General features: G+C 40.5%; 1 protein-coding gene across 26 annotated transcripts in view; it reads left to right on the top strand.

Moving 5' to 3' along the window:
* Positions 1–21,983, top strand: part of Tenm4 (teneurin transmembrane protein 4) — a 2,854,999-nt gene that overhangs the window by 2,108,336 nt on the left and 724,680 nt on the right. For 3 of the 26 annotated variants that reach the window (XM_087211388.1, XM_087211367.1, XM_087211374.1), the window contains exon 1: positions 19,921–20,421. The exons of 17 other annotated variants lie outside the window; for them this stretch is intronic. The gene's annotated coding sequence lies outside the window, so the exon portion shown is untranslated. 6 more of the 26 variants (XM_021248261.2, XM_021248258.2, XM_087211383.1 and 3 more) reach the window with 3 other exon arrangements.

Below are 21,983 nucleotides of genomic sequence, written 5' to 3'. Positions count from 1 at the left end.
TTCATAAAAACATGGAAATCAAATAACACACTTCTGAATAACCAATGGATCACAGAGGAAATTAAAGAAGAAATCAGACAGTTCCTACAATTAAATGACAGTGACAATACAGTATATCCGTATGTATGGGACATAATGAAAGCAGTCTAATGAGGGAAATTCATAGCAGTGAATACTCATATTAGGAAAACAGAGTGAGCCCTATTAAACAACCTGATGCTGAACCTCAACCTTCTAGAAAAAGAAGAGCAAGACAAACCCAAAGCTCATACAAGGAAGGAAATTATAAAGATCAGAGCAGAAATCAATGCAATGGAAACTAAGAAAATGATACAAAAAAATCAATGAAGCCAAGAGTTGGTTCTCCGAAAGAATAAACAAAATTGACAACCCTTATCCAACCTTATCAAAAAAAGGGGAAAAAAGGCCAAAATCCATGCAATTAGGAATGAAAAGGGTGACATTACAATGGACCCAGCAGAAATCCAGAGGATCATCAATACCTACTTTGAGAACCTATATGCCAATAAGATGGAAAATACAGAAGAAATGGACTGATTCCTAGATACCTGTGAATTATGAAAATCAAACGAAGATGACCTAAAAATTCTAAACGACCCAATATCAATCAATGAAATTGAAAATGTAATTAAAAACTTACCAACTAAGAAATTCCCAGGACTTGATGGCTTCACTGCTGAATTCCACAAGACATTTAGAGAGGTAATACTGCCACTACTGTTTAAACTCTTCAATGAAATTGAAAGGGAAGCAATACTCCCAAATTCATTCCTGGAAGCAAGCATCACCTTGATCCCCAAAGCAGAGAAAGACCCAACCAAAAAAGAGAATTATAGGCCAATCTCACTAATGAACATAGATGCAAAAATCCTTAATAAGATACTGGCAAATAGAATGCAGGAGATCATCAAGAAGATTGTACACCCTGAACAAGTGGGATTCATCCCAGGGATGCAGGGGTGGTTCAACACACGCATATCAATCAATGTAATACACTGTATCAATAGAGCCAAGGAAAAAAACCATATGATCATCTCAATAGATCCAGAAAAAGCATTTGACAAAATCCAACACACATGTATGATAAAAACTCTACAAAAAAATTGGAATAGACAGTCTCTACCTCAATCTGATCAAAAACCATCTGTGAAAAACCAACAGTCAATATTATACTAAATGGTCAAAAACTGAAATCCTTCGCACCAAAATCAGGAACAAGACAAGGATGTCCACTATCACCACTCCTATTCAATATAGTTTTGGAACCATTAGACATGACAATTAAACAAGAGAATGAAATAAAAGGAAAAAAATAGGAAATGAAGAAGTCAAATTGTCATTATTTGCAGATGACATGATACTCTATAGAGAAGACCCCAAGAACTCCACCAAAAGTCTTCTAGACTTAATAACCAAATTCGGTAAAGTAGCTGGATACAAGGTGAACACACAATAATCAATAGCTTTCCTCTACACGAACAACAGACTCACTGAGAGAGAAATAGGGCAAACAATTCCTTTCACAAAAGAATCCCCAAAACTGAAATACCTAGGAATCAACCTAACAAAAGAAATCAAAGACCTCTTCTCTGAAAACTATAGCACTCTGAAAAGAGAGATTGAAGAGGATATCAGAAAATGGAAAGACATCCTCTCCTGGGTAGGTAGGATCAACATAGTGAAAATGGCCATACTTCCAAAACTGCTATATAGATTCAGTGCAATCCCAATTGAAATCCCAGCAGCATACTTCACAGACCTTGAGAAAACAATCCAAAAATTCATTTGGAAGAAGAAGAGACCCAAAATAGCAAAAGCAATTCTAGGTAACAGAGACATGGCAGAGGGTATCACAATCCCTAACTTGAAACTATACTACAAAGCTACTGTGATAAAAACAACATGGTACTGGCAAAGAAACAGACCTGAGGACCAGTGGAACAGCTTTGAAGAGGCAGAAACAACTCCAGACACACTCAGCTATTTCATCTTCGACAAAGGAGCCAAACACCCTCACTGGAGGAAAGATAGCCTCTTTAATAAATGGTGCTGGAAAAATTGGATTTCAACATGCCAGAGATTAAAACTAGACCTGTATCTCTCACCATGCACTAAACTAAAATTAATGGATTAAAGATCTAAATATTAAAACACAAATGCTGAATCAGCTGGAACAGAGGTTAGGTAGAACTCTTGAAAACATTGGTGTAGGAAAAGATTTTATGAACAACACCTCAGTTGCCTGTGAACTAACACAAACAATCAACAAGTGGGATCTCTTCTTGTTAAAAAGTTTCTGCACAGCAAGAGAAACCACCAACAGTGTGAAGAGACAACCCACAATGTGGGAATAAATTTTCACCTGCTGTTCCTCAGACAGGGTTCTACTATCTAGAATCTATGAAGAACTTCAAAAAATCAGACCTCCCAAATTTAAAGACCCAATCTGAAAATGGGCATCTGAAATGAACAGACATTTCTCAGACAAAGAAGTAAAAATAGCAAATAAACGTATGAAAAAATGTTCAACATCACTGGTCATTCAAGAGATGCAAATGAAAACAATGCTGAGATTCTACCTCACCCCAGAAAGAATGGCTGCTCTCATGAAAACAACCAATAACAAATGCTGGTGGGGCTGTGGGGAAAGAGGAACAGTGCTCCACTGCTGGTGGGAGTGTAGACTGGTGCAACCACTGTGGAAATCAGTATGGAGATACCTCAAAGAACTAGGACTGGAAGTCCCATTTGACCCAGCTATTCCCTGGCTGCGTATCTTCCCCAAGGAATAAAAAGAATTGTACCACAGTGATATATGTTCACCCATGTTCATAAGAGCACAGTTTGTAATAGCTAAAACTTGGAAACAGCCCAAATGCCCATCAACTGGAGACTGGATAAAGAAAATATGGTTTTTAAATAAAATGGAGTACTACTCAGCCATAAAAAATGAGAAATTAGAGACATTTATAGCTAAATGGATGCACATTGAGGCAGTACTCTTAAGTGAAATCAATAGGACACACGTGTAAATACCGAATAGTTTCTCTAGTGTGAGAAACTGAAAGTGTAAATAAGGACTAAAAGGTAAAGTAGATAATGTGAAATAGGAAGAAAAGGGGCAAAGGAGAAGGGAAAGTGGGAGGGGTAGGGGAAAAGGGAATGGAATTAATATGAGAAAATGAAAAAATGGGCACAAAGTCTTTGTAAATAGTGAGGGATGGAGGTGTTGATGGGAGAGCAGGGGAAGGAGGAAAAAATAAAAACCCAGAGAGATTATATAAAGGTGCAAATTTCCAATGATGAATGCCATTATATTGTATACCTAAAATATACCAATAAAATAAAATTTTTATAAAAGAAGAAAAGAATGAATTGGGCTAGAGATTTAGAAAAAAAAAAAAACCCAGTTAATTTGAGAAAAGAAACACTGGAACTCCTGCTCAAGAAGGGATTCCTAGGGAATTGGTCATTCAGGATTCATTTTATTGTTCTCAGCCATCCAAGCACTCAGATGCTGCTGCAGCCATAATCCAAAGGGCCTCAGTTACTGCCAGAGTTGGAAGCCAGCCTTGGCATCATCTACTTGATGCTGCTTTTACCAACATGCAGAATGCAAGGGCTGTCAAAAAGATTTCTACACAGATTTTAATGGAAGACCTAGAAGGCCAGGAAAAGAGCCCCTGAGAGGGCAGTACATGACACTCCAGAAATGAAACCAGTGATGCAGTGGAGACCCCAGGAGCCTGGATATACCAAGAATGTCTACCAAAGAAAGCTACAGCCCAAGAGTGAAACCAGACTAAGAGAGAGGCTATATGGGTTACAATTGGGAAGGCCATAGGTTTGGGGTTGCCTAGGCTTTATAGAACTCACATCTCACCACCATGAGCCCCAGATGCCAGACATGGAGCTATAGATCTTAATGTTTGCACTTCTTGGTTTCAGTTCTTCCCTATTCCCCTATTCCCCCTTTTTGGAATAGGATCCTTTAGTTTGAACCATCATATCTTGGGATTATGTGACTTGATTTTTATTTTTATAGAGTTTCACACGTAAGAATTTGCCTTGAGTCTCAGAGAAGACTTGGATTCTTAAACTGTTAAGACTTTTGGAAGAGATTATTGTGTTTCTGGTTTTATTCCGGATAGTTATGTCAGGCAGAATTATGAACTTGCTATTGTCTTTATTTGGAGATTAAATATGGTTTAAAGAGATGTATTTGAGTGTGAAGTTGACAAGGGGTATATTGTGGTCATCAATCCTGATTTGCCAACTTTATTGAGTTAAGAAACACCTAGTAGATTAGTAAAACACACTCCTGGGTGTATGTGTGGGTCATTGAGGCCTGACCATGGGTACCACATATGGTCCTGTGCTTGTTCCTCTTGGGTTCTGTCCCCTTGCTCTGCTTCCCAGCTGCATGAGCTAAGCAGCTTTGATCTATCACACCATTCTGCTTCCGAGCCTGCAAACCATGTACTGAATCTCCTGAAATGGTGGGCTTGATTAAACCCTTACTCCTTTAAATTGTGAGTGTCTGGTATTATGTCTCAGTGACATGAAAGCTGAATAATACAATCATCTTCAACAGACCACAGTCTGAGGCCTCACTACTCAAAGTGTCATTTAGGAACATTTTGGAAATGCAGGGTATACCCCCACTCCAGGCCTGCTGAGGTGTAACTTCTCTGGTGATTTATGACAATATTTAAGTTTGAGAAGCTCTTGGCATTCTAATCTGTGACTGCCATGTCTCTGCTTGTGTGACATTGACTAAGGGAATTAACATCTCTATATTTCAACCTGCATATTTCTAAAATGAAGATAAGAATGGTATATATTCATAGAGGTATTGTAATGCTTGATTGAGATAACATGGAAGCACATTAATTGATATATAATAAGCTCCTAGAATATATGAGCTATCATCTACCATCATTATCATTATCACTTCCATAATCCAAGACTTGTCATCAAATATTTCCAAAAAGGGAATTTCTCCTTCCTTGTTGCCCTTATCACCTCCGTCAGTAACCCAATGAATTTCTTTCCCACCAACACAGCCATCATAATACAAATATATACAACTACTGTATATTGATATTCTCAAAGGAGTAGAAACTAAAAATGCATATCAGACATTAACCCAGTTATTCTCACAACAACCAATAAGGCAGATATTACTGTCCATACTTCAAAGATTGAGGCTCCCAAACTCACCTGCAGCCTTGAGAACAGTAAAGAGTAGAGCCACAGTGCTTCTTAGGGAAGGAAATGAAGAGCCTAGCAGTGGCTCGATTAACTTTTAAAGAGCTGGCCTTGTAAAGGAGTGTGGACATCTCTTACACATGGGGGTTAAACACAATAGTACTCTTGCTCCTTCTGTACCATCTACTAAGATGAGAGAGAAATGATAAAAGGGAACAAAACCACAAAAAGGAAAAAGCGCTGAAGAGGAGACAATGGTACTTTATAACAATAAAGCAAATGGAGGACAAATAAATGACTTAGGCCTGAAAAGAGTGAAACCAGAGCTATCATCAGGGAAAGCCCAGAAGGGTCTGAGAGTAACTACAGAGTCCCAGAAAAGTTCAGAAATGGGAAGCTTGAGGCACTACAGATCTGGTAGGATTGAAAATGGAAAGATTCATTGAATGTCTTAAGATTCCCTCCTCTTTCATCCTGTTCTCTTGAATTCCTGCTGCCTCAACATACAAGGAAACAACTGTCCACAACAACTAAACCCACACAAGTCCAGAAAACTATAGACTTGTGGGAAACAACAAAACTAATGGTGGATATAATATGCTGAGAAACAGACAGGAAAGGTAAATAAAATCTCTACAAACAATGAGACTACCTCCCCATCCCTTCCCCCACTAGGTATATAGAAAACCTTAGGAATTCTTGTCCTCCACAGGAAGGGGCTAGAATATTCCTTTCTGCTAAAACTCAGGGCCATTAAGAAAGGACTTACAAGAACTGTTAGAGAATTATCACTGAAATCCTACAGGGAAGCCCACCAGTCAACAAGTCTAGCTCATGCATTTTGAAATTTACAATCAGTTTTTAGTTGAAAATGGATGGATAGCCATAGACCATTAGTATTTAAGCAAGTCCTTAATATGAAAAAATAAACACAAAAATAAAATAGTGCAAAAACCTCAAAGGGTACTGAGATAATGAGAGGAATAGAGCATTTCACAAAATATATCAGTATTATCTTTATATTCATGAAACAAGGAAGTTCTTTAAAGAGAAATATTCAAACAACTAAAATAGGCTCCTAAAATGTAAAAATGTAACAGGAGAAATAAAAATGGCAGATGAAGGGTTAGGAGGCAAAGCTGAAAAAACATCTCCTAAAAGTAGAACAAAAAGTTAAAAATACAAAAAGTAGGAAAGAGAATATTTAAAAATGAGGAGCAGCCTTAAAAGGTCTCATATTCAAAATAAAAAACAAGGAAATCATCAGTGAAATAATTTTTTAAAATCCCTTAAAGTTTTTAGAGTAAAGGAACCCAGTGATGGTAGCATACTGGATAAAAGTACACCTATACCAGTCACCATATAATTTCTCAACTCTGAGAAAAAGAGATCTTAAAAACTCACAAAGAAAGAGAAAACTAAAAGAGCCACAGGATAAAATTGAAATGGCATCGGACTTCTTAGAAGCAACACTGGCAGCAAGAGGAAATGGGAATATCAAGGTAATTAGGATGACAAAATTTATTTCCATTCTAGAGTTCTAGAACCAGCTAAATTAGGTCTCAAAAGCTTTCCCTTCCATACACGTGTTCTCCATATGAACAGTAAACAAAGAAAGAGGAAAATGTGAAATTTTAGCAACAAAGAAACAAAAAAGAGAGATCCAATGAAATTTCCAGGCACATGGTGGAGGGAGCAAACCTAAAATGTAGCTAGTGCATAATGGGACGCTCTAGACAAGAGGAAATGAAATTCTTATGAGAAAGGAAAGGAAAGCAAAGCAAAGGAAAAAAGGAAACAAGAAAGAGAAAGAAAGGAAATAGACAATTACTTGATGGAATACAGTGGTATGAGAGATTTATAACAGGTAGAGAGGGTTTGGGGATTAAAGAGCAATTTGTACCTAAAATGCCAAGCAACTATGAAAGAAAAGAGCCAATTATTAACTCAGGAGAAAACAAAATTTAATACAAGAAAATACTTCATAGTACACTATGTAACTCAGCTGAGAATAGTTTTTACACAGTCATAATGATGGAAATATTACCATTTAAGCAAAATAATGATGTAAGTACATTAAGAAAATAAGAAAAAGGAAAGTGGCTATGTAAAGAGGAAAAAGAGTTAATTTATTATCTTCAGTTGTAGGAACTATATTGACAATTTCTAAAAGTGAAAAATCACGAAGTTGCAACAGATTATTTAGAAATATGGAAATAAAAATGAGAATAAATAGCTCAAATAGTTAGAAGTGATTGCCTTTGGAGAGAAAGAATATTAGGTGAAGTTGGATGATGAGTTGTAGGGCATGGGGCTGCTGTTTTGTATTAAAAATCCTTGTGAAACTTTTAAAAGTTATATTCATTAATTGCTTTGATAAAAAATAAAAATTAAATTTAAAAAAAGTATTGGCATTTGTGCAGACTTCTAAGTCCCATGCTGAAGAAAGAGAGTTCTAAAGATAGCATTTTAACCAACAGACATGACACGAGAGGTCTCATCTTACTACAAAGCCTTAACACAATAACAACCATCTACAAATATTTGGCAGGGAAGACAGCACTAATCAAGAAGTCAGGAGCTCAGGCTTCCAGCCTTGTTTCCATCATCTTTGATCCCTGAAACCTCAACTTTTTTATCTGTAAAACCCGATTCCTGACCTTGCTACCTCATGCTGTCTTTGCAATGATCATGAAAGATAGTGTTTTATAAGTTGCAAAGCACTCAACAAGTATGATAAATTATCATTATTCTAGCCATTTATAAGATTGGTAGACACTTTACTATATTGTAATTTCTACCATCTGGTTTATTTTTGTTTTTTAGCAATTTTTTTCTTATATCAAAAATAAAATATACTCATTAGAGGTATTTTGAAAATACTCAAAAGCAAAAACAAAAACAAAAACCTAGGAAACTAAAAATTATCTTTAACTTCAGAATCAAGAAATTATTGCTGCTCCTCACTTCACATATATTTGCTCTATGTCTCCAATTACTGTTAGTACAGATATTATGACTGTTTTCTCAAATCATTGAATATTTTTCTATGATGTTTATTATTTCTAATGGAATAATAGAGATACAGATAGAAGGCTGATGATATTAAGAAGAAACCGAACAGTGAGTTTCAGTATAAATTAATAACGGATTTTCTTTTTTAAAAACAATATATTTCCTAGCTTTCCAATTGAAGAAGACTAAAAATACTACCTGCATCATAGCAATGAGCAACACTTGGCAACAAATTGTGATTTCTAGAAACGATTTCTCACACACAAAAACAAAAGCCCCCGAAACACAAAAAGTGTCCCAAGCAATTTCAGGTCTATCTTAGGATCGATACAAGATGAGACTGAAACTTTTTTTATTCCAGAAAGAAAGGAGGCTGTCAAAGACTTGAAATCAATATGAAATTGTTCCCACTGACCAAACATGAACATAAATATGAATAATAATGGAAATAATGAAAATACATCAAATACATTTAAGGACATGCTCCGTAGTGATTTAAAAAGGAAAAACATGTGCACATACTGCTTCCTTAAAGGATCCTAAGGTACCTGCTCATTCTTTGGAAACCTGGTAAGTAAAAGGAAAAGCACTAAACATTTATTGGACCTTCTTGAGTAACCAGATAGTTCATAAGAGGAAGTCTTTCTTTATTGAAGTATTCTACTTACAAGTGAAGAAGACATGATTAGAATATTATCATTTTATGACCTCCAGTGAAATAATGAGTCTAGTTGATGAGTATCAAAAGCTGCTTACATCACTGAAACAGATGGAAGCACACAGTACCATCTACAAAGCAGCCCTGCCAAAAAATTAACTCTGAACTGGACCAAGCCTATCATGAACTGCAAGCTCACCAGAAATATAAGACATAAAAAAGTGTGTGAAGCCACACCAGAGGGAAGCTTTCTAGGACAAACAAGTACAAGTCATGTGCAAGGAGGAAGAAGAAAAATAAATAGTGGAAAACCTGTGCATCAAAATCAACTTAAGAGTTCCATCAACCAATGGCAGTGTATGGAGTTCATTTAGATATTGACACAAACAAAATAACTGGAAAAAAAAGATTTATAAAACAGAACAATTTCAACAATGACTGGACACTTGATGTATTAGGAAATTACTGTTATTTTTTACTGTAAAACCATATTGTAGTTATATGAATTTTAATAGCCTATATACGGTAATGATATCTACTGAAATATTTATAGACAAGATGAAATGGTGCTTGGGGTTTCCTTCAGAACAATGGTGGAGGAGGAAAGTAGAAATGAATAAAATAAGGTTGGCCATGAATTACCAATTGTTGAAGCTAGGTGATGGGAAGAGTTAGTTTACCCAATCTTTCATTTGTTCAAAATTTTCTATAGTATGTTAAACAAAGGTCACAAGAATATTTATTATGAATCCTTTCCAAATTCACTAAACATTCTTCTACACCACAATATAAAATGGCTGTATAATAATCCATCATATTATCGTGTACCATAATACATTTGATCATATCCTAATTGGTTGATATTTTGATTGTTTCCAATATGCCTCACTTGCCACTAACATGATAAAATCCAATTATACAATTCTTTGAGTTCCATGACTATTTTCTTTGATTAACTCCATTAAATGTAGTTATATATATATATAGATTCTTGGTTGAAAGGTTCACACAATGGAAGCATTTTGGAAAATGGCATTAAATTGTCTTTCAGAAAGTTTGTACCAATATATTCCCATATTGGAATAGGTATAAGGCAGTGGTGGTGAACCTATGGGAGACATGTTATTGTGTTTTTAATTTAAGACAAAAGATGTTAATGTGTGAGTTATTTTTTCTAAAATGTCAATATTCAGGTTTAGTAGCTGTATTGGTACTTTGTGATAATGTGAGTTTTGGGGTGCAGTTTGCACTCAGTCTCTAAAAGATTCAACATCACTAGTATAGGGAGAGTAAATATTTACTGGATATTATTTTTCTCTTATATTTTCTACTTTAATAGGCCCCTCAAAAAGCAAAAAAACCTCAGTATTATTGTATCTCGCACTTCTTGTTACTAGTGAGTTCAATACAGTAACACCTTGGTTCACAAATGCTTTTGTTCACAAAAAATTCATTTGGCAAACAGAGGCATTGGCAAAATTTTGCTTGCGTTTGTGAACTTTACATTAGATGACTAACTTGACCATGGCCATCTTCCCCACATGAACACCAATGGGCCATCTTCCTCAGAATCACAGGACGAATTAAGTTCGTGAACTGAGGTAACACTGTTTATATTACATGTCTAGCTTTCCATTTTGTTTTGTAAATTACCTTCACACATCCTTTGCCCGCTTTCTGTTGAAATATCTTTTTATTATACATTTACACAACCTCATTATGTATTAAGGATAATAGCAACATTTTCATCTATGTTCAATTACTTCCCCAACATTTTATTGTTCTTTCAACTTTTAGAGTTTTGAATAGACACGTATTTTAAAAATTCATGTAGTTAAGTGGACTTGTTGACAACCCATTCGGGACCCCTCCTGTCTCCTAGGAGCTATTCCTATTCCCCATTCCTATTCCTCAATAAATTTTCCTACTCTTTAAAAAAATCCATTGATATTTCTCCTTATGATTCTTTCTTTTTAGGTCACACTTTAAAAGGTCTTATTTCTTCACCCTAAAATCATCTAAATTGTCATTTACGGCTTCTAGAATTTTCATATTTTATTTTTTTACATTCAGTTGGAAAGCTTTAAAAGAGAGACTATACGAAGTAGGAATCTAACTGACCTTCTCCCTTATATATGGTTTCTGAGCCACCTTAGCAGAAAGATGAAATGTTCAGCTTTTCCCAATTGATTCAAAACTTTAACTGCTTCTAGATTCCTTTAAGAATATTAGTAGGCTTGCAAAAGCAATTCTAGGAAACAGAGACATAGCAGGTGTATCACAATCCCCAACTTGAAACTATACTACAAAGCCACTGTGATAAAAACAGCATGGTACTGTCAAAGAAACAGACCCAAGGATCAGTGGAATAGATTAGAAGATGCAGAAACAACTTCAGAAATACTCAGCCACCTCATCTTTGACAAAGGAGCCAACTACCCTCACTGGAGGAAAGATAGCCTATTTAATAAATGGTGTTGGAAAAACTGGATTTCAACCTGCCAAAGATTAAAACTAGACCCATATCTATCACCATGCACTAAACTAAGATCGAAGTAGATTAAAGATCTAAATATTAAAACAGAAACACTAAACTTGATGAAAGATAAGTAGAACTCTTGAAGACATTCGTATAGGAGAAGACTTTGTGAACAAAACCTCAGTAGCACGGGAACTAGCACAAAGAATCAACTGGGATCTTATCTTATTAAAAAGCTTCTGCACTGCAGGAGAAACCACCAACAGAGCTAAGAGACAACTACAATGTGGGAAAAAAATGTTAGCAGCTGTACCTCAGACAAAGGACTACTATCTAGAATATATAAAGAACTGAAAAAAATCAGACCCCCCAAATTCAAAGACCCAGTTCAAAAATGGGCATCTGAAATGAACAGACATTTCTCAGACAAAGAAGTAAAAGCAGCAAATAAACATATGAAAAAATGTTCAGGGCCGAGGATTTAGCTCAGTGGTTCTCCTACCTGCCTTGCAGGCAAAATGTCCCGCCCAAGTTCAATCCCCAGTACCAAAAAAACAGAAAAAATGTTCAACATCATTGGTCATTCAAGAGATGCAGATGAAAACAACACTGAGATTTCACCTCACCCCAGAAAGAATGGCTGCTATCAAGAAATCAACCAATAACAAATGCCGGTGGGGGTGTGGGGAGAAAGAAACCCTTCTCCATTGTTGGTGGGAGTGCAGACTGGTACAACCACTGTGGAAATCAGCGTGGAGATGCCTCAAAGAACTAGGGCTAGAGGTGCCATTTGACCCAGCTATTCTCCTGCTGGGTATCTTCCCAAAAGAATTAAAAGAATCATACCACAGTGATATATGTGCACCCGTGTTTATAGTGGCACAGTTTGTAATAGCTAAAGCTTGGAAACAGCCCAAGTGCCCATCAACTGGAAACTGGATAAAGGAGATGTAGGGTTTCTTTATAAAATGGAGTACTACTCCGCCATAAAGGATGAGAAACTAGAGACATTTATAGCTAAATGGATGCATATTGAGGCCATACTCTTAAGTGAAATAAATAGGACACACATGTACAAATACCGAAGTTTCTTTGGTGTGAGAAATTGAAAGCATAAATAAGGATTAAAATGATTAAAACTAATAAATGATAATTTTAAATAGGAAGAAAAGGTCCAAAGTCATAGGGGAAGTGGGAGGGGAAGGGGAAAGGAAAGAAGAGAAAGGAAAAATTATGAGAAAATGAAAAAATGGAAACAAAGTTTTTGTAAATAGGGAAGCGGGGAAGGGTTGAAGGGAGGACAGGGAATGGGGAAAAAATAAGAACCAAGATACATCATGTACAGGTACAAGTACCCAATGATAAATGTAAACATATTGTATACCTAAAATGTACCAATAAAAGAATTTAAGAAAAAAAAAAGAATATTAGTAGGCTTGGACCAGGGATGTGGCTCAGTGTCGTCACGGCTGCCTGGCAAGCACAAAGTCCTGAGTTCAATCCCTGGTACCACAAAAAAAAAAAAAAAAAAAAAAAAGAATTAGTAGGCTTGAGATGCTAATGTAATTTAATTTACTTATTTAAGATTTTTGAGCAGCTATTGTGAGCTTTATGTTATGTTATTTGCCTCAGATTTATTAAAATAAACATTTTCATAATTTCTGTGATATTTGTGGTCAAATTAATGTCACATAGCATATCTATACTCTATAAGGAAATAGTATGTAAGTATAAAAAAGGATGAGGAGATATATTTCTATCTCTCTTTCCAGGCTACATTGTATACAAAAAAATAATAATGTGCAGAATGAAACAGCGTGTAGCTGCTATTATCCCATCAGCTGATAAACCCTGGAAATATTGGATCACAATCTGATTTGGGAGCACTAATAGAATTAATTGTATAGGGCTGTTATAAAGATTAAATGTATGGATATTTAGTACATGGTTTACATTACTATTATTAGAACACCCTATAGAGGCTTTGATAATTTAGTGGAAACCCTCATAGGTTTTTCTGCTCCGTTTCATTCTTGATTATGTCAGCATGACCCTCTAGACCAATATGTGGTTCTAATAAAGGCTGCAGACTTCTCAGACTGAGAAATGGATCTGATTTAGCTTTGCAGAAAACCAGCACCTCCTCTGATCTGCCGTGTGTGAAAAAGGCAAATTCACCTGAGTGGCATGAAGGTCTGTTAGGCAGATGATAAAAAGAGAAGGGACAGAAACTGGAAGGGAGGGAGACCCCAGCTGAGATGCATCCTTTTTGGAGAGTATGCCATGGCATGAAGCATGTGGAAGTAAGCGTTTAGGAGAATTCCTTTTGAGGAAACCATTGCAACCAGACCACGGGAAGAAAACATTGTGCAAGCAGTGACAGCCTATGATACGGTGCCTCTGAGCTGTGAAAGAAGCTGACCTACTCAGAGGGCATGCTGCCACCACGGAATTTTGCCAGCTTATCACCTTTGACCACAACAGATGCTGCTATTTTCTGATTAGTGTTTTCCTCGCTATTTGGGAGCAAATGTCAGTGGAGGGACACAATTTGCCATCAGAACCATTACATGTTCATCTGAACCTCAGCCCTTGTGTCAGAACCACATGCCCCAAAAGGCAGAAAGTGTAGTGTTGGCATGGAAATGGAGTGAATTCACACAGAGTACCCAGCTATCATGGGTTCCTACGGATAGCTGCTTACAGGTGCTCTCCTGCTTGGAAACAACAGGAACTCACATTCACTCATGCAATTCTCAGATATTTATTGAACTCCTACTTTGTGCATGACATGTGCTGGGTAATATGGATCACAACAATGGCAAAGACTCACCTGGTCCCTCCACTCATGGAACTTAGATTGTAGTTGAGAAGCTGCTGAAAATACATAAATAAATAATTACAGCTCGTGAAACATGGAATGAAGGACATGAACAGGGTATCATCATGAAGAATAAATAATAGGATTGCCTACTCTAAACAATACTAAGCAAACCAAAAAATATGCTGTAGTTTATGGACAGCTGGCTTCACTGTTAATATTAATTCCATCCATTTATCTATTCATCTAATACAGTATGGTAGCTAGGAGCAATCCAAACTGGAATCTAGCTTTGTCATTTATTAGCTATGTGACCTTCAATAACTTGCTTAACTTCTACAATTCTCAACTCTCTCTCCATGGCCTAGTCATAAGAGTCATAGCTACTCCACGGTGTAGTGCTACAGTTAAGGAGATAATTCCTCAGGCCCAGTAGAGTGCTCAATACATGCTAGCTATTGTGCTTATTAGCATTCATTTCTTCATTCAGTAAGGGAACGTTTACTGAGAACCTATAAGTGTCAGATATTCTGCCAAACATTTAAGAGTGAGGGGAGGGGTGGAGGACAAGATCCAACCATTTCCCTAAAAGGGAATTATGGTGAACCTAAGCAGAGGTGTTCCCCTTATTTTCTAACAGACAATTCAGAAGTCATTGTTTATTCCCAAATACCAGCTTTGAATTCCCCTAAGAATGACAGCTCATAGGTTAGACAAACCTCCCAGAAAGACAGCTCCTAGGTTAGACTGAGTCAGGCTGCCAGAGAACAATCACCCCTTCACCTCTTGCCTTGTAAAAGCAGGGTTGTGCTGGGAAAGGCAAGTGGCCTGGGAGTTCTGGGGAGCTGTGTTGCCATCCTGAGCCTGCTGAGCCAGAAGCACATAGGCCTCAGTGCCTCGGTTTGCTCACCCTCCCTCCCCAGATTTCATGAGGATTTGGACACTCTAGGGCCACACAGAAGGCTCTCCAAGAAGTCTCCTGTTTTTCCTCCTTTCTAGCCCTGCTCAGTCTCTTTCTTTGACCTTATCTAAGTCCTCCTTCTGCCCTGCTAACCGGAGGTCACAGTATCCCCACCCACTGGGTGAAGGACTGACGGACTCTATAGACGTGGAGCCCTGTGAGAAGGTGAGAGGGTACACTTGTGTATGTGCTGTTATTACTTAGAGGGGGAATCCTTTCCACATGGCAAGCATATTGCTGAAATGAAAAGTCACAGATACACAGGGAACCTTAGCAGAGAGCTATTTACAGCAACCTTGCCAGAAGTTGAGAATAATCCTCTGGTATATATGTTTCTCACCCTCTAATTGTGAAAGTTGGATGGTGCTTATCAGTAGGTGTCTAGGTCCTATGTAACCAGCTTGTGTGTATGATGTAGTATCCGATGGCAGGTAGGAAGCGTTGCCCCTTGCCCCTGTGTGTCCCCTTGTTTGGAAAACATGCTCCCTGAAACAATTTCATACTAACTGCTGGACTCAAAATAGAAGTCTTTTTTGCAAATAAATATGTTTCCTAATTAAAACTTGCCCTTTAAAGACTCACATTTTCTTGACCCTACTCTGTTTTCTTTTCCTTGTAACATATCACAGAATCAATAAGAGAAATACAAACATCTTTAATATATACAGTTTCAACGGCCCTAATAACTTTCTGCCTCCAAAATGCCCTCGACCCCCTCCAGTGCAGCTGATGATCTCCCCTGATTTCTTAAATGACTTTAGATTTCACTAGAAGATGAAATTCTGAGGACAGTTACTCTTCAGGGGGAGTGGAAGGCTATATTGAACAGGGATAAAGTGAAAAGTGAAAAGCGCTGGTCACAGCCATGTCTTTGTTATTTTAATGGCAGTTCTTAATTTTTATTATGAAAGTAATGAATGTTCATTGTGGCGAAGTTAGAAAATACCAAAAAAAGAAAAAAGAAAAAAATATATGGTACTCCTAATTTCATCACCCAGAGGCAACCATTGTTAACATTTGGCTTTTTTTCTTCAGATGTTTTTCCAGAAGGATTTTTATGTAATTAGCCATTTTTAACTCTTGTTTTTTCTAAATTTGACATGATGACATTTACATTTTCCATGCATGGTATGAAATACTAGGCAAAATCATACTTTAGGGTGGCTGCATAATATTCCAAAAAGGCTGTTCCCCAATTAACTTTTCCTTTTTGACCTTTTAGGCTGTTTCAGTTGTGTTTCTGTTATTAAAAATAATGCAGCACAACCAGATCCGATCTCCTATGACTCATGGAGCTGCCTGCTTGCAGGGTCTCAGTCTGAGTTTTGCAGCTGTTTTAAGTTAACTATAGTGTGGATTCTAACATGGTAAAAATGGACCTTATTTTCCCCTTTAAAGCGTCCACTTCCTCCTGCATTCTCTTGATACTGCAGTGAATAGTGCCACCCTTCACCAAGGTACTCAAATTTGAGAACTGAGTGTCACTTTGGACTTCTTGCCAACCCCCATCTGGCCATCCTCAATCTCTCAAATCTCTTCTCCCTTATCCATTTCCATGGCAACTGCCTTAGTTTACTTAAATAACTTGTTCCTGTCTCTGGTTTTCCCAAGCTATCCTCATTAATCCATTTCTCCACATTGCTGCAAATCATTTTCTCATCGTTTTTTTTCTCAATTATATTCAAGATCACATTCCTCTACTCTCTTCAATAGCTCTACTCTACCCCAGCCTCTGTGTCTACATCCTGGCTTCCTTCAGGTGCCTTCAACCCACGCCCTACCCACTGCTCTAAACTCCACCTAGACTCTCCCCAACAGGCACAACTCTGAGGCTGAGTGCCTCATGCTTTTTTGTCCCTGTTGCATACCATTGCCTCTACCAACAAACAGACCTTCTTCCTTATCTTCCAGTTAAATTCTGGGCTTTCAAAACTCATTTTGAATGCCACCTCCTACAGGAAGTCACCTCTGCACCCAGGGCTTAGGCTGGGCATATCTCTGTGCTCACACTTTACCTGTTTCTTAGGCAGACACCCACTGTACCCATCTCTCTCCTTATTAAGGCAAGGTTGGCTTTGTTTCTTCTTTTTATTTCTTTATACAGTACTTGAGTTGCCTATTTCCTAAAAATCAGGGTAGTCTTCTACATAGCAGCCCAAGCCAGGAAAGGAACATGGATATATGCTATTCCCCAATTTGCAGACTTTAAAACTTCACCAGTGTTTGCATTAATGTTCCAATTCAGAAGCACATGTTGCATTTATTGTCATAAACTAAACTCCTGCTTTTACCTGTAACTGCTCTGGAGTAACGTTACATGACTGATACTTTTAAGTAACATGAAACAATTTATTTTATGCAATAGCCCTCAATTTGGGTATGTCTGATGTGTCTCTGTAATTAGATTCAGGTTATTCATTTCTAGCAGAGATGACACAGCAGTGACATTATGTCCTCAGTATGTCACTTTAGGAGCCACATGATGTCTATTGGGAATGTTGACTTTAGTCTTGTGATTAAGGTGGAGTGTGCCAGGTTTTTCTGCTCTAAATCTACTATTTTCCCCTTTGAAATGATAAATGTGTGGTGTGGAGATACTTAGAGACTGTGCTAATACTTTGTTTCCCATATTTTCACACACTCCTTTAGCATCTGCTTCTGTTCTGTCATCGGGTGAAGGAGGTGTATGGCCTGAAACTGGCTCCTAAATTTTTCACTCTCAAGGATCCCTTTATTTCCGCCTTGTTATAGACCTCATGATTTGTAAGATTTTATCCACTGAACAAATAACACTTCTCTGAGATTATGTCTCTTTTTCTCATTATATATTCATGAGTCATGTCTAGGGCATTGTAAATTCAGAAAGCAGAGCATCCATCCTTAAAGACTCACTCCTAAATGCCTAGAACCCATCATTGCACACCTGCCACAGACTAGGTGGTCAATAAATATTTGGTGAAGAACTGACTCTGACTGCCAGTTACAGCTGGTACCAGAATTTGATGTCTGTAGCAAGGAGATGAGACTGATAAATGCGGAGGCTTAACATTTTAGCTAGCCTCAGAGGCTTTGCCACTGGTCAGTGTTCCCTTCAGTCATGGCTTATATTTAGATGTTCCCCCAAAGCCTCATGCTTTTCCAGATGTAGTTAAATCTAGTGTGTGATTGATTCACGGCAGGGGATAGGCCTGAGGGCACTAGGACTAAGGGCATGAATGCTATTACCCTCAGTAGTCTGAATAAGATAAAAGGGACAGAAAGACACTGTTCAGGTCTCTCTTGTTGCCTTTGCTACCTTGTGCACACCATATTGTTTCTCCTGTGCAAGGCCTGTTTATCATCACTGTCTTGGAGCCAGACGACTATGGACTGAAACCTCTAAGAACTGTGAGCTAAATAAACCTCCCTTTAACTTTGGGTGTCAGGAATTTTGTCTCAGCAATGAGAAAAAAGTAACTAACATACCTTATTATGAAGATTTTAAAAAGAGATTGGACAGGGTGAGAGGAAACCTACTCCCACCCCTGCCTTTCCACATGCTTCATTCAGGAGATACTGAAGGAGCATCCAGTACCCCAAGATTAAAATGTGGTGACCAACTAGACAGCCTGCAGACCACACAGTAATGTAGAGTTTTCAAAATCACCTACCTTTCCTTCACACTTGTCTGAAACTAGCATTGTCTTATTATAAAGGCATAATATAGTATATCGGTGGGAGGGAAGGAAACAAACATTAATTGAGCATTTTCTATGCCCAGTGCTTTTATTCCATTGTTCTCTCTTTTAATCCTTACCATATGGAGTCAGGTGTGTTTAATCCATTTACAGATGAGAAAACTGAAGCTGAGTGAGGGGAAAGGGTTTGCACCGAGTCCTATAGCTACCATGCAGCAGGCTTGAGATGGGAATTTCTCCATTCTATCCAAAGCCTTTGCAATTTGAGGATACACCAAGCCACCTCTCCCATCACATAAATATGCCCTTCTCTTGGCTATGTGCTAGTGATCACAACCCAGACACGCAAGGGACAGAAAGCTCTTGGGCCACATACACTGCTATTTTTTTTTTTTCTTCAATGAGTGTTTATCATGACTAAATAGCTGTTACCATGGCTTTGGGGAAGTTGTCTGAGGAAGAAAGGCCTTTCTTTGGGCATGTTATTTGCCTGAAGAAACTCAAGTTTTCAGCTCTCAGGTCTGGTTGGGCTGCAGCAGCAACTGGAGAAACAGACCATCCTGGGCAAAGTGTTGGGCGGTATGGAATAACGTTCAGCGGGTAGGGAGGAGGGCGACCAAGACCTCAGAGAGACGTGAGGAAAGGGAGAACAGACAACGCTACTGAGCAGCAAGACAATGCCAGTTCGGGAGGAAAGGCAGTAGAGCAAAGTGGGAACAAGGCAGGAGAAAGTTTGTTAGAAAGGGAGGCGAGAAAGAAAGCAAGGAGGATAAAAGAGACCAGAGACCGAGAAAGATACTGAATTGAGAGAGCTCTGAGAATTCAAGAGAGAAAATTAGGTAAGAAGGAGAGAAGAGAGATGGAGGAAGCGGAGAGAAAGGAAGAAAGGAGAGAGGGAAGACATTGCAGAGACAACAGAGAGACAGGGTGAGCGGAGAGGCGGTCGAGTGACCCCGGGCTAGCTGCGCAGCCCTTGCGTGGCGCCCCCCTGCGCCGTGGCGCGGCCCTGCTCCGTGCGCCCGTGCGCCGCGGCCCGCCGGGCCTCGTAGGATTGGCTCCCGCCTCCCATTCATGTAACCTGCGTGTGCGTGTGTGTGTGAGTGCGTGTTTCTCTCTCGTTCGCCCTCTCTGTGTGTAAGAGAGCGAGGGTGGGGGACTGAGGCAGGCAGGCGAGCAGGCAGGGAGGGGAAGAAGAGAAGGGAAGCTATTAAACACACACTCACACACGCGCGCGCACACACGCACCCGCCCCAACCCCCCCAGAAGCTTCGGGATTGCAGCTGTTTCATGTGGGGCAGCAGTGCTGGAAGGGACGCCGGCCGGGAGCGGCCGGGAGCGGGAGCCGGCGCCTGTGTGCGCGCGGCAGGAGGCTCGCTGAGGCTCCGCTCCCCGCGGGAGCTATTGTTGGTCTCGCTGGAGCTGAGCGCAGAGCCACGACCTGCTCCTTCTTGGGCACCCGCTCAGGCTCGCGGAGCCGAGGAGCCGCGCCGCCAAGAGCGAGAGGACCCACCGGCGCGGCGCCTTGCCTCGCTGCCGCCCTCCTTCCGGCTTCCCCGGCGGAGGCAGCCTGCAGCCACGGTAAGGCAGCGTGATCCGCTCCACGGAAAAGCGCTTGGGGACCGCGGAGGCTCCTCGCCAGTTCTGTTGCCCCTCTGCGCTCGAAGGTCCGGGTAGCTCAAGCAGCAGCGCAGGGCTCGGGGAGATATCCTGCTCCCCTGGCCCGCGCCGCGCGAGGGAGGGAGGGAGGCGAGGGCGCGGGTTGCGGGCTAGGCAGGGCAGCTTGGAGCCCTGAGCTACCGCCGCAGACTCCGGAGCCCGCCGCGGACTGGAGGCTGGCAGCGAATGTTACGGTAGTGCAGAGATGTGGGCGCGGGCCGGGGACTCTGGACGGAGGGTAGGAGAGAGGCGGCGCGCCCCGGGTTTGTCTGCCGCGCCCGGCTCCTCTTCTCCGCCACGGCCCAGTAGCCCGCAGCCCCTCTGCAGATCCCCCCGCCCCAGACTCCCGGCGGGCGCTGGCGGAGCCCGCGAGGCGGCGCCGGGCTCCAGCGCTGCAGCCTGCCCTGCGGGGTGAGCGCTGGCTGCAGCGGCCCCGCGCGCTGCGGTTGGAGCCGGGAACCCGAAGACGCGACCCGAGTCCCGCGACCTCTGCAACCCGCGCAGCGCCCACTTCTCCTCGTTGGCATCCTGGCCGCGGTATTCACGTTCACTTCGGAGCGAACTGAGGCTGCGGACGCTCTGGGGGGCTCCCAGGTGTGAGTGTGTATGTGATTCCTCGCACCCCTAGTTTTGGGTAATGTGTTGAAATGTGATCACTGAGCTCCTTAGTCATTTTCCTCGCGATTTAAAAATGCAGTCTTTATATTGGAGCAGCATTCGGGAAGGTAGTGGCACGGAATGTGTGCGTGCGTGTGTGTGTGTGTGTGTGTGTGTGTGTGTGTGTGTGTGTACATGCAACCAAGGAATACATGGCCAACTACTTGGAAGAAGGGTGTGTGTGCGCTTGTGGAGGGGGTCAAATAGTGAGTCCTTGGCGGGTCGGTAGAATGGGCTTCCCTGGCCAATGCTTGCCCCTTCTCTGCCCTACCCTAGTCTAGGCGAGGTTGGAAAGTACTGGAAATTCAACTGCGTGGTCTCTAACTTTGGAAATTGGCTCTTCTTTCCCGGCGAGACGTTAAGGCGATTTCTACACCCAGGTCCCCGTGGGTGAGAGTGTAACTGCCCAGCTGGGTGCCAAGAGCCTTCACCAAAACTGCACCAATCGCCCACCCAGTCCCCCACCCCCACCCCCAGCCCTGGCGAGAAGGTTCGTAGAGATGCAGTTAACCGTAAGCCACCAACGCAGCAAAAGGAGCGCAGGAAAGCAGCTGAGGTTTTGCAGGAACCTGCGTACACACTTGGCATTTAACTAGCTCAGGAGGTTGCCCTGCCGCTTTGTAGGAGGCGCCGGTGGGGGCAGCTTTCGATCCCGAGCGCCAGGGCCAGAGGGTGCCCATGTGTTGAGCTCTGCGACCCCGCACCGCGCGAGATCTGCCCAGGCATCGCGGACAATTATATAAGCTGCCTCGGTGATTACCCAGAACTGTGATACCAACACCGGGCTGTTGGAAGACAAGCCTGAAAGTTTTCCTGCTTGGGGAATG

This window comes from Heterocephalus glaber, unplaced genomic scaffold (genome assembly GCF_053883595.1).
Source record: "Heterocephalus glaber isolate CG9 unplaced genomic scaffold, H.glaber_assembly_v1.0 deba00001428, whole genome shotgun sequence".
In the NCBI taxonomy this organism is placed as follows: Eukaryota; Metazoa; Chordata; class Mammalia; order Rodentia; family Bathyergidae; genus Heterocephalus; species Heterocephalus glaber.
Note: the sequence above shows the minus strand (reverse complement) of the source record. Positions and strands in the feature narration are given on the sequence as shown.